The sequence below is a fragment of the Micropterus salmoides genome, unplaced genomic scaffold, assembly GCF_014851395.1.
Source record: "Micropterus salmoides isolate LMB-PRFRI ecotype aquatic unplaced genomic scaffold, ASM1485139v1 Ms_hic_scaffold_19, whole genome shotgun sequence".
NCBI classification, from domain to species: Eukaryota; Metazoa; Chordata; class Actinopteri; order Centrarchiformes; family Centrarchidae; genus Micropterus; species Micropterus salmoides.
In genome coordinates, this window is record NW_024041039.1 from 16,118,410 (window position 1) to 16,132,760 (window position 14,351).

The window sequence follows — 14,351 nt, forward strand, 5'->3', positions numbered from 1 at the left end:
TTTTGTCTGTGGGAACAGTTCATTTATTTTGGTACTGCCACATGGGGGCAGTGCAGGTGAACAAAATTCTCATTTTTTGCCACATGGAATACTAGGCAACTTCATTTACATATTTACTACAAATACAGAGGACTGATCACCAATTAAGCAAAAGAGGAGGATACTGTCAGTGGCTGAGATTATTAGGAGTCGGACAAAATAGATGGAGAAACAGGCTTTTACATTCACTTTAATATCAAGCAGTGGTGGAAGAGGTGAAAGTCATTTTATTTGTCATATAATGTACTGAATAACATTGCATTACCCAGAACAGAGAAAATCTTGTGACATGGCTTGTTATAGCTATGCAGTAGGCATTAAAAAAGCAAAGAGAGGAAAAATATATACAAGCAAACAATGAAGAGAGCAGCAATCCTACAGAATGTATGGATGGGAGTATGGTCCGTACGAACAGAAAAATTAAATATAAGTGTGATAGTGCCTATACATTTAAAATGTGCAAATATGCGGTTTATGTACATGGGAGTGACCAGATCCTATCAAGTGTCCGTCATGTGATCAGATGATCAGTGGTTTGAGGTCTTTTACTTAAGTAGAAGTTGCAATACCAAAGTCTGAAAGTACTCCAAGTCTTGCATTCAAAATGTTATTCAAAAAGTATTATCAACAAAACTGACTTAAAATGCAATTGCAGTATGACACTATTCAGACTTATATCAACGATGCATTAATGTGTAAGCTTTTCACTGCTGTCAAGATGGAGCTAATCTTACTTAATTTATATACTTGTGGATCGTTTAATCTATAACAATGTGGATTTCTTTATAAAGTGAGTTTCATGTGTGAAATCCTTACCTACAAAGTAACTAGTAACAGTAAAGGAGTAAAAGGAAAATACAATATTATACTCTGAAAATATTCAGGTAGAGGAAGTAGCATAAAATGAGTATCTACTATTTATTGACGAAGTATACGTGCTTGGAATATCAAATCACCTTAACACTATTTTAGCTGAATGAAGCCTGACAGACAGTTGTAACACATATTACCTCTTCACTTCATCACACCATGGGGCCTGTAATTTCGAGGATTATTCTTAACCCACATTCTTTCCCATTTCCTGTTCTTTCCCAAGATGATACGGCCTCTCAGTGAGTCACAGTCTATTTTCTGTGAGAGTCCTTGGCCTACTTTGTCCCTCTTCACCTCCACAATGGACTTCCTACCTATTTTAGATACAGGGAGATGTCTGTGGAGAGCTCAATTAATAGGGCTCAGTGTCAAAATTAGGCTCTGTTATAAAATACAGGCCTTCAGTTCAAAGTGACATTGACACAATTTAATCATTATGAGATGTGTGAGAAGAATTTCAAAGCAGGCTAATACAAACTTGAATGGGCAGTTGGCCTCTCACAACACGGTGACTACATTGTAAAACTGAGATGAAAAGTCTTTATAGTGATGAAGCATTGTGATGCCCATAGGTGTGAATTTGAGTCAGACTTCAGAGTCATTAATATGATGAGTTGACTAAAACAGACTTGCACCTCGACTTTAATACCAACGACTTGTGACTTAACTTAGACTTTAGCCTTTAAACTTGGAATGACTGAGACCAAGACCAAGCCTATAGATTAAAAATCATCTTATTTAAAAAGTGTGCAGCGAATAAACTATTTATTTTTCTGACATCAAATATACTTTGAGCCAATCAAACAACTAGATCATAACTTGTGTTATCATCTTTGTAAGTAAGAAATGTATTAGGCCTACTAAAATGCTCACTATGACAATACTAAAAAGCTGTGAGCTGGTATACTATTTACCTTGTTTACCATCTTAGTTTTGCATGTTATCAAGCTAACATTTGCATACTTACAGCTGAGGGAAATAGGAACATCATTTATTTTCATGGAATTTGGTATACATTGGATAAAAGTTCAACTTTGGTCTGATGATGGTGCTAGATGAAATTAATCACCAAGGTATTACAGTGCATCCTAAGGGAGACATTTATGTATGTATGTACCAAATGTCATGGCAATTCATCCAACAGTTGTTGAGATATTTCAGTCTGAACCAAAGTGGTGGACTGAGTCACAGAAAGACATTTATTGCATCACTTACTTTGAAATTGGCATTAGCCTAAATTTGGTGAAGGGTGCTTAGTGACATAGGATTTAGTTTAGGTTTCAAAACACAAACTTTTCTTGACTCACCAATATTTGAGACTTACTTTGTGACTTGCAAGACAATGACTTTGTCCCACCAGTGTTGTGTCTCATCAACAGTGCCTCTGTCATTTGGCCAACTCCAATCTCATTACATTGGGCAGCTCTCCAGCCAAGTTCCCACTCCATGATAAGTGACGGTGAAGCAGCAAACACGCCAACAGGTAGAGTATCTGTCATATTGACTGGTCAACGTACCTCCTCCATCTCCCTGAGCCCCAGAGCGTTTCATCAGTGTCTCATTATGTTTCTGGAAGCTCTTCTTAAGGAGACCTGTCATTGGAAACAGAAACGTCTCTCCAATGTCCTAGATGTTTTCTAATGCTGCCCAGAAGCTGTCAGGTTTCGAGCCCATTTGTTACTTTCATGAGCAATATTATAAAAGCTATTGCTTTTTGGTTTCTCTTCATGGAGGGAGAACTGTCTTGTGCCGTTGAAATAGATAGAAATTTTACTTTGGACAGATACATTGTTAGGGTTTTTGGTTTTGATTAATCTGTCTGACACATTTGTCAGACAGATTAATGTGTGAGGGTAATGCCAAGCTACAGCTGAGCTGGTGCGAAACCAGGGGAGCACTGATCACTCCAGCAGCTATCACTCTCATAGAGCAGTTTGTCACAGAAAACATGTCACAGGAGGTATTATTTATTGGCATATCTGTACCCTTCTGGGAGTGACAGGAAGTGCCTTCATTCATCGTCTAAAAATTCTGTATTACCATTGCCTGTTCAAAATAATAGTTGAAACGGCAGGGGAAAAGTTATGTCATCAAAGTGAAGCAACTGTACAAAGTGTTATTTTGGAATTACAAAGGTGTTTTCCCAAGATGACACGTGTAGCTACCCAGACAGCAAAATATGTTTGAAACAATAGTGAAATATCATAAGACAGGAGCTTTGAATCTACACTGATGCCTCACATTGAAAATGTTGAATAAGCAGCAGGGATATATTCATACTGACAGTGAATAAAAACTGGTTGTATTTTGGTGGGAAAGCTGCAGTATTGAGACAATATTGAATAAATGTTAGTACTTCACTGTTGAAAACGTGTTTGCCCTTATCCAATACGTTTTTATGTCAGCATTTAAACTGTTGTTTGTGTACTGTTGATTCGAAGTAGACCATATAGAGTGACCATAACTTCACATTGAATTTACAAATTTTGTTATCTGGGTACAACTACATTTAACACAAGTGAGTTTAGAAAATACTTTTCTCAGTGTGGTTGTGAAGTTGTGCCCTTTTTTGCATAGTTTTCTAAACTGAATGGCCCTCAACTTTGGAAATACCAGAGGAAATACCACAGTGCACTAAGCTTGATGATCAAAACAGCTCCCAAACTCTGTCCTCCTCATTATCTACATAAGAGGAAGTAAACCTGAGAGCCAAGAGCTCCCCATATAATCCAAATACTAGGAAAATGTCATCATCCTTTTCATTTGACAGAAAAGCTGCTGTAATAAACATGTCAAACTTAGTTAATGTGTGATATCTTAAGTGTTAAACGCTAAATTATCCTGGTTTCACTCCACACCAACTTCACATGGGTAAGACGCTTCAATTGTCGCAGAAACAGACAAGATTTCCCAGCATGTGTAAGAACGTAACAGCTTTTGTGTGTTGGTCTGCGTGTTCAGTTCGAGTGTCATCTCCCATGTTGTATCGTAGCAACAACCAGCTGAATGAAGCCGAGACTGAGTGGATGACAAGGGTCTGGGGGAACACAAGCGATGCATCTGCTGCTCCCAACCACCCACCCTCCCCCAGTGTCACCCACGCATCCGCCCGCGTCATCAAGACACAAAACTAACACTTATGACTCACAACAACTCCATTTGAGTGGCTGTAGCTCCACTGAATTTGCTCTGTTGTTTCTATTTTTGGGCCTTTGCCGTGTTTCTGTCTTATTAGTGGGTTTGCCCTCTACACATGATGGCTTTGTGATGCAAAGTAAATTGCGTCCATAAGTGGAACTGTTGATAGTACTTTAGTGCAGTGTTGGCGGTGCCTCTCACTGTAACACTGTGGTAAACCTGTTGCTCTTTTTACAGTGTTGTGTTTAAGTAGATTAATATATCTGTTGTTTCATCAGACATCAGACCACGTTGAATGAATGAACCACGTTCCTAACACTGCACCTTCAAATATAGTAGTTTGACATTTTGGGAACTAATTTTGGGTAATACACTTGTTCACCTTCTATCAGAGTGTTGCAATACCTCTCACATATGGAAAATAGTAGGCTACAGCCAGCAGCTGGTTAGCTTAGCCTAGCATAAAGACTGGGCACGGAAACAGTTAGCCTGGCTCTGTCAAAAGTAACAAAATCCTTCTACTAGCACCTCTAGAGCATGTAAAATTGACATTTGTAGTTTTACAAGGGTCTATATTTCTTGGCTGGGAGCAATGACTTCCTAGGTATGTCTCCCCCGGTTTCCAGTCTTTATGCTAATCTAAGCTAATAAGCCGCTGTCTGTAGCCTTATATTTTACTTATCAATCTTCTCACATAACTTTCAGCAAGAAAGCAGCTAAGCATATATCCCAAAATGACAGAATATTCCTTCAAATGTGGCCTCCAAAATGTGCCCCTAGGAAAGAAGAAGTGATACATGGGGAAGAAAGCGGTGAAGAAGGAGAAGTGAATGGCATAATGAGGAGGGATTACAGATGAGGCTGATGGGATCTGTATTAGGACAGCGCAGCACCCAGATATCTGTGGTGTGTTCATATCCATCATTTTACACTGTTAATTGGAGCAAGTCATCACCATGGCCTTGTTTTAGCCTGCCAGCTCCTCATGGGTGACAACTGCCATTCATCATCTACCTTAGTAGGAACATCTCAAAAGCCTCATCAGGAAATGGTCAGCTTTTCTTTTTTTACTGGTCAGCTCAAAATAAGGTCCTAAACAGTCTCTTTAAAAAACATTGTTAAATCAATTGAAGAGATATGATCTCAGGTTTATGACTGTTTAAAGAAATTCACCCAATGAGAGAGAGACACAAAAAATATACATGTTTTACCCCAGCTCAGTCATGTTTTGATAAGAAATTGATAAGAGCCGGTTTGTAAGTCCCAGATGGTACCCCAGTATCATGGCCTTTGTCATTCATAAATGATGCAGCTTCTGTAGAAAAAACTAATTTACAAAGCCAATATGCTCTCTACATACATTTGTGATACACTATGCATTTATAGTAGTTGAATTACATAGAGGATTTAAAGTTTTGGTCAAAATACAAAATTACTTTGCAATGCATTGTTAGTAAAATATCCTTCCTGTATTGTGGAATTTAGAGAAAGACCATGGGCAAGGGGTAGGTCAGTGTTAAGGTTGTTGCTTTTCTGTATCTTTTAGTGTCTTAGTCATTGCAGTGTTTACTTGCCGATGTACACCTGCAAACCTAGTGGAAAATAAATTACATTTTGAAAAGAAGGTCACAAAAAGAAATATTGGACTAAATTTGAGCTAGTCATATTCTAAGAAAAGAGTACAAGTAAACAAGAGTTATCTTTGAAATGACCTGTTATTGGGAAATTAACTAGACCAAATAAATTATAAATAAAACAATTACAGGATTTTGACCAGCAAACTATGGAGCCATGAGCAATCAAAATATTGATTATTCACCACCAGCTACATCAAACCTCTGCATGTCACATTCTAACATGATAGGTAAATCTGATATGTGGTGCTTGAATGTCTACAACCAGAGCTGAAACAACTGGGGTCAAAAAATGATTAAAAAACAGATATGTACATAAGGCAAGACCAGAAAATGGAAGCAGCGTATGAGAGTATGTCGTCATCATTTGCACATTTCGCTTTAAAGGCTGCGCTTATGGGTATTGCATTGCTATTGCATCCGACTTGCAGCACTGAAGTGCTTATAAATACAGTGAGGCGTGTCCTCAAGTGTATAATAGGTATTTTCAGAATATTGTAAATACATCTGAATCAAAGACAGAAGAGAAAAAGAGAAATCGCTAACTAGCTCCCTTGTTACCACAGGAATTGGCATAGATCCCAATAAAGCCTAGCTAGCCATGTTTTATTGGGATTAACAGCACGGTTGGAAGTACCCGTCTTTAATAAATCAGTTTGCTTGGCTGAACCTACCCATGATATAAATAAAACATCTCACCACAGGCCAACTGTGTGAATAAGAGACTGGTGATTATACATTACTGCATGTTTAATGAAATGTTGATCAAATTCTAGTTAAAACCAGTCAGATGATGGCTTAGTACTATTTATTTATTTGTCATGAGACCAGAAATATCTCATTCTCTTAGTGATCAAAGAGAATGTGACCTGTTTAAAATGTATAGGCTTTGCAGGACATCATGAATATTTGAGTTGAGTTGGACTGTGATTTAAAAACCACAGTACATGGTGGACAAACATTGTCTCAGAAACCTATCTGTGAGGCTGACTATGTTCTTCATTCAACAAATCCAATTAAAAAAACTAAACCAAGAATTAATTGACCCTGTGTATGTATTTAAAACACATATGAGCAATACCATCAGCTGACATGTTTCTTCAGTACAATCAGAGATAGGCAACAATGCATCAATATGTATTTTAAAGACCCTAGTTTTAAGTGTATCGCAATAAGTTACAAAATATAGCAGCTAAAGCCATGTATCAAAATAGACTGCTGTGTTTTTGGGTGGTGGTGATGGTACAGTTGATAAGACACATCCCTTTAGTGTGAGAGATCCATGTTCGAATCCGCTGTGAGACACTTAACTCCTAGCTGCTCCAGAGGTGTGCAACCTCTGATATATATAGCAATTGCAAGTCACTTTGGATAAAAGTGTCAGCTAAATGTAATGTAATTTTTGTATTTCAAAAATGATAAATATACTTTTCCAAGGTACCATGAAATCACTTAACAAACATTTGATCAATCAGTCTATTTGATCTCTCCCTTTACTAGTACACTGACTCAGCTAATGAAGTGGAAAATGTATGAGAGCAACAGCTTTTCTCTGCCCAATGAATCTTGTGATAAATCTGACATATGCAACCAGTTAACAAATAAATACAAATATACAAAAACAAATATTCACATAATCCTGCGATCACCCAGATGAAGGTTAAACAGTTTAATGTTTGACAAACAGTTCAAATATGAAATGCTTTATTATTATGTCTTTCATGCACAACCGATGAAAACTTACCATAGGCTGAAAGAAGGTAACATTAACTGCTTTGCAGATCAAATAGTTAGCTAGAACATTATGTAATTTGGTAAATGATTCTGCCTAGGCTAGTACAACGAACTATAAAGAATTGTAGCCATTTATGCTAAAACTTGATGGATGAATCATGATGTCACCATGTACACTTCTCACAAAAGTATTTTACAGTATTTTTAAGCTACAAAGTACAAAACACTGAAGTATTTTGATACAATATATATATATCTATTTTCATCAACCCTATTAAATGCCAAATCCAATTTTGTATTTCAAATACGTATCTTAAATAAATTTATAAGAAATACTGCCCATCCATTATAATAATGGACACAGGCACTGTGGTTTAGTTTGAGTCAGTCTCATGTACACCATCCTATTCTGCCTATATACTTAGTAGTGAGTCAAATGTGTATCAATCAGCAGCTGAAAACAGTCAAGTCAATTTTATTTCTGGAGTAGATGTTTTTTTCATTTAAGAAGGGACAATGCACCCTAATTAACATGAACACGTGGGTCCATCATGTACGTAAAGTAAATGTGCCAGATTTAGCCATGTGGGTAAGTACAGATAGGTAGAACAGTGTTGATTAATGAGAGTGAAGCAATTAAAACGGCATAGCAAGAAGGCAGAGAGTAGACAGCGGATGTCGATCTCATGGAAATCACGATGCATGTCACAGTGTTGGAGCCAATGTGAATCAGGTCATGAGTCCTCATCACATTTACTACTTGTTCCTATTTGAGTAACATTATAAAAAATAAACTATATATCTGAAAGGAGTTTTCCATCTTCATAGGAACCAACAGGCTCAGGGCTGAGTGCCACAGACAGGGAACTAAAATCAGAAAGTACTGAGAGATGGATTAACACATTGTTCGTTTTGGTCCTATTAGAATTTGTTAACAAGAAAAAAAATGTAACGTCATGTCAGCCTTATCTTTTACAATTGTGGGGATGTATTATTTAAACTTATAGCATAAGGACTAGCATAAATTGTTAAGATATATACAGTATATATTCAAATTTTCTGTTTTGTGGTAATGTTTCTGTGGGAGACTTCATTCATTGATTAATTAATGAAATGTTGCTTTTAAAACTGACGGTGCATTTTGTTACTGTGAGACTATAAAGCAAATTCTAGGTTTAACTCAGGCAGGTATTTAAGGAATCTCATCTCAGTTTAACACCTTCAAAGTGTAAGATGCTAAACATTCATGAATCAGCAGAGACACATTGAGACAACGTTAGCATTTTAAAACGTTTCAAGTATCCACCCGCTATGTATATGTTCTTGCAAGTGCATACACACACACACACACACACACACATTTCAGTTGTTCAACATTTTGGGAAATACACTCATTCACATTCCTTCAGGTAGTTTGATGAGAAGATTGATACCAATTTTGTGAGTGACATGTCTACACCGTGGTTGTCAGCAGCAAATTCTCCAGATAGTTTTTGTTTAATGCTCAGCTAACATGTTACTTTTATTATTGAGCTTTACATTTGATCATCGGTGTATTTTTTAAAACTGAACAGAAGCAGGCTAGCTCTTTCCCCCTGTTTTCAGTCTTTATGCTAAGCTAAGCTAATCACCTACCGCTCTAGGCATACAGGTACAAGATGAAATATAAAAACAACAGATTGTGGTTTTATGATGCAGTCTTTATGCTAGGCTAAGCTAACTGGTTACAGACGGAGTGGTGTTGATGTGGGTAAGAAAGCGAATAACTGTATTTTTCAAGTGTCAGACTATCCTTTTAAACTTATAAAACCAAAGTGAAAGACATTTAAAATTTGGTGAAGCTGCGGTTACTGAACTAATGAATAGTGTAAATGGTTTAATTAAGGGACTTGCTGTCATTTTGAAATAAAGAAGTCGGAGTCATGAGTAATTTAACTTAATTTAATAATATTATTTTATTGGACAGCTGGCAGTGTAGATGAGGACACAAAATGTAGGGATAAAAAGGGGCATATCATGCAACAAAGGTCCCTGGCTAGAAAAAAAAAATTAATTTGTGTCTTAACCATTGGACCAATGTATTCCACAATTTGACTTTCTAACTATAATTTGTCAGTCAGTCATTTAAACATACGTTTGTCTAAAGTGAAATCTCCCTCTCTCTCTCTTTCACAACACAACACACACACACACACACACACACACACACACACACACACGCACACATATATACCGTACTCCTATCTCTCATTACTTTGTCGTGTCCCCTGCAGAGACTATTCCTAAGATGGCTCATAATAAGATGGGCTAATTAGCCTTGGTTCTAAGGGAATCCATTTGCCCATTACTGTAACACATGCTGGGACATGTGTGTGTGTGTGTGTGTGTGTATATGTGTGTGTAATGTCATGCTGGGTCATTGGTAAATCGCTAACATTTCTAGTTTTGCTTTGAGCTGAGGACACAGAGAATAAATTGACGGTGTACTCCATTCATTTGCAGTCAATCAATCATTCAAATTAAAATCTGTATTATCATCTTTCACGTATTTGCTTTGAATTATTCCATTTACAGAAATGCAGTGCATTATGGTCCATATAAATTATAGAGCTGCGGCAGTGTTAAATTAGACAGCATTCATGGCACAGAATCTCCATTGATACAGTGACAATAATATTAATCCTCCCAAACTAGAAAATCCCATTTCCATCAATTTTCCATGGTGTTGTTAAAAAGTCACTGTGAAGAGCATTAATGATAAAAAAGAATGCATCATTATTTATGATATCTACAACCATACGTTAGCTATTTCAGCTTTTTACTTCTACCCTGAATGTGATACCGCTGATTCAACACTGATCTTCTTTGTTGGCACCAGGCAGAAATTGATGCAAACACCATGTGCGTGAGCAGGAAACTACACTCCAAGAATAGCTGGCTGACATGTTGAGTCTCCCAGAGTGGTTGAGAACTTACCAGAAAGAGGCAAAATGTGGAATTTGGCACATGCAAGTGTGACAACGCTTGAGAGGGATTTCTTGTCCACATGGTACTCGAGACACAGTGAGCGGTAACGGCATCAATGGATCAAGCGAGTTTACAAGAAAAACTAACCTTATTCCACATGTTGTGATTTGTTTACAGTGATACGTTCAGCTCACAGACATAAATCATAGTTAAATTGTATGAATCTGTACTATCTTTTCAGTTGGTTAGTTCACCATTTTTGTCCAGACTGAAATGTCTCAACAACTTTTACATCGATTCCTATGAAAATTTGAACAAACACTCCTGATTTCTAGAGGATGAATCCTAATGAGTTTGGTGACTGGTCACTGCCTTTTCCTCAGCACCATTATCGGGTTACCGTTGCTCCAGAGCATTTTGTATGGTACAGTGTGACATTTGTATACTACATTAATATTGTTATTGATCATCAACTTCAGCTTCTGAATAAATGTGAACACAAGAAGAAGTTATTATTCTATGGATTCAATAATCTACTTCTCCACAGTCTGCACTCATTAGGGAGTGCGAAGTTGACGTCATGTTGTGTTGAATTATGGGTTTATGCACACACTGTAGGACTTGCCCACTGCAAGTAGAAAAACATGTGTATTATGGCAAACTCATGCAAAGTGTACACACTCAGTCAAAAAAGCTCGACATTGTCTTAAGTAGTGTGCCTGGTCTGCAATCCAGTCTTGGGCTGCCAAGTCATATAAATGTATGTTGTTTGTTATTAGTTTGTCCAAATATCATTTATTGGCATTCAATTTCTCCCAGTAGGTAATCAGGTAACCACCATAGCAACCGGGAGGCTCACAGGTAAACACAAGATGGTGCTTGAGGAAAAGGCAGGTGGTCACCAAAGTCATTAGGATTCATCCTTCTGGAAATAACGAATTTTTGTACAAAATTTCATGGCAAACCATCAAAAGGTTGTTGAGATATTTCAGTCTGGCCCAAAGTGGTGAACCAGCCGTTACCTCACAAGATGGCGCCCCCGTCCCAACAGGCAGCGGGGGTGTTTACATTTTAAAATCATCATATTCCCTGAGGAAGTGAATAGATATCTAACAAATGTATGAAAATGACCAGAGCAGGTTATGAAAACAAAACAGAAAATAGTTTGACCACAAGCCTCCAAATGGAAAAGTCTGCCTGGATGGAATGTACTGTCTGATGTAATCTGCTAAACAATTCAAATTTTTTTTTACAGGCTGTCTCATGTGGTGGCAGGTAAACAAGAGCAAATTCCTCAAGGTTAGGATAAATGGAGGAGGTCACATTGGTATAACAGATTAATAGGATTCCCTATTAAGGAGGACGGCTCTTACATTACTTATAAACAGGAATAATAATTGTAAGGAAAAAAGAAAGAACCAGCGACTGTGAGCCATGAAATTGCACAATTTGGTTTTGCACATTGCCTCGATGAAACCTTTCATTTGGAATAATTAACCCCTATCGCTCCGATCCTCTGTCCTATCCTCCTCCATCGCTCTGTCTTCCTCTCTCATTTTTTAACGCCCTCCTTCCACTGCAATGGTCCAGCAGCTGAGAGAGGAAATTATAATGTTCTCTCTCTCTGTCTCTCATTCCCTCTTTCACACTTAGCTCTCTCTTCTGGCTTCCTGGCACAACTGGTCATGCATTTGGCTTTTTCTGCCGACGTGATTCACAGTAACCACACACACACACAAAATGGACGTACATGCTCAAATGCAACATTGAGTCATGCTCTGGTTGTCTGTCTTTCTGACTAACTGGGGGCCGGGGGATTGTCTTGTGCAATCTCCAGGTGGTGGGCTGCCGTGTGAAAGCGTACAACCTCTTTCATCTTAACACTGTCCTTGCTACACTGACAAACCTCAAGAAGTACCCTGTGACAAATTTGAAAGTCCAGGTCAGACCCTAATAATTTAGACTGAAATTTCAACAGATTTAGATGCGCTGCTAGGTGGATTTTGTTATTTTTGGACAGAGTACGGGTATCTTTTTAGCCCTGTCTCCAGTCTTTGTGCTAAGCTAAGCTAACCTAACCGGCTGCTGGCTCCAGCTACATATTTACTGCACAAACGCAAGAGTGCTATTGATCTAACTCACAGAAAGAACGCAAATAAGTGTGTTTTTGTTGGACAAAATATTCCCAACTGAAAACAGCTTATCAAGAGATCCATCTAAACTCCATTTGTTCATGAAGACTGTGTGATATGGCTAAAGTGGGAGCTGCAGATGAAGCGATTATAAATTGACCTTGAGTTAAGATTGTCAAATTACAACACAGGTTTTGTTTTTGTAAATTCAAGATCCACTTTTTGATAGATATCACCAACAAAATTTTATTAAATGTAAGTCAGAGATTCACCACCCGAGCCTTTGGTGTCACCCGATGACATTTTTGTCGTTTTGTGGTTTTTGTCTCCAAGAATTCTCTCAATTTAGCTGATCCAGAGCCTGTTGACTAGGTTAGTTCAGAAGTTAAATGTGTACAAGGACACATAATAACGACTATCCTGAGTGGTTTATCTCTCTCAAAATACATTTGTTTGACTTTCTCTGTTTCTTTGGCAGTGATACCAAAAACCTGACATCTGTGGATAAATAACACCTTATTCCCACCTTTTAGACTAACTAAGCATACTGTAAACAACCTGTATCTTAAACTCGCTCACAGATTTACTGTAGATATATTTATATGCCATCACCTAGACAGTTAGTAGGTCTACCTGTCATACATCTCTGTGCTTCATTCACCCAGCCCTTTCTCTGATGTATGGCTCTTTAACACTAGATGCATCCTCAGCCCCCGAAAACTTGTCATTCAGATGATGGTTTTTGATGATGCTGTAAATTGCAGACAGCTTGTTTATCACAAGTGGCTGTGGAGTGCCAAAATAACACGTCCACAAAACAAGCTCAAGCGATTATTCTTAACATTATACCAGCTATATCTGAGCCCTTATATGTCTCATTTCAGAGGATGTAGCTGAGGTTTGGGGGAGGGAATCCCCTTTGATCTCTAGCAGAAACTGTGCTGGATATATAGACTCCCTCCTTGGGACTTTGCTGGTGTTTGCATTCCTGTCAGAGTGAGGAGGCTGCAGTCTGGCGCCTGCCTCCTGCATCCCGCGATATAACTTCAAGGACATCACATCACAGGGGAGCCTGGAGGGAGGCAGGTTGATGTATCACTACAACAGGTATCACACCTACCCCATCTGAAGCAGGTGAGAGACTATTTCACTGCAAAAGCGCAAGTATTATTTTATTGTTCATTTCCTGAATAATAGCTTATTGATGTGTAATATGATAGTGTCATTGGTTTCAGGACTGACTCTTGAGTGTATTCTCTCAGAAAAGTGAATTTCAAAAGTTACACCTTCCGGTAGTTTGACATTTCGGTAAACAGAGCATGCTTAATCACTTTCTTGCTGAGAGTTAGATAAGAAGATTGATAGCACTCATTCTAGCCACCAGTCAGCAGGTGATAACTTAGCTTACATACTGTAGTTGAAAGAATAGAAGACAAACACAAAATTATAGAAAACAAACTAAAATGTTTGAAATTCTGTTTAAAAGAATAGTCTGACATTTGGAGAAATACACTTCTTGATTTTCTTGTCAAAAGTTAATGAGAAGATTAATACCCCTCTGATTTACAGTAAATATAAATCTAACACCAGCAGCCAGTTAGCTTAGCATAGCACAAAGACTGGAAACAAGGGGCCTGGGTCTGTCCAAAGGTAACACATCCACTTACCACCACCTCAAATGGTGATTAATTAACATCTTAGATCTCCTTTTTTAAATTTGACCAAAACCCGAAGTGTAAAAATTCACATTTTTATAGGCTACCCACTATTTCTTGGCAGTTGAGTCTCAGCTGGTTGCTTGGCAAGACCTCCCTTCAAGAAAAAGGTGGCAAAG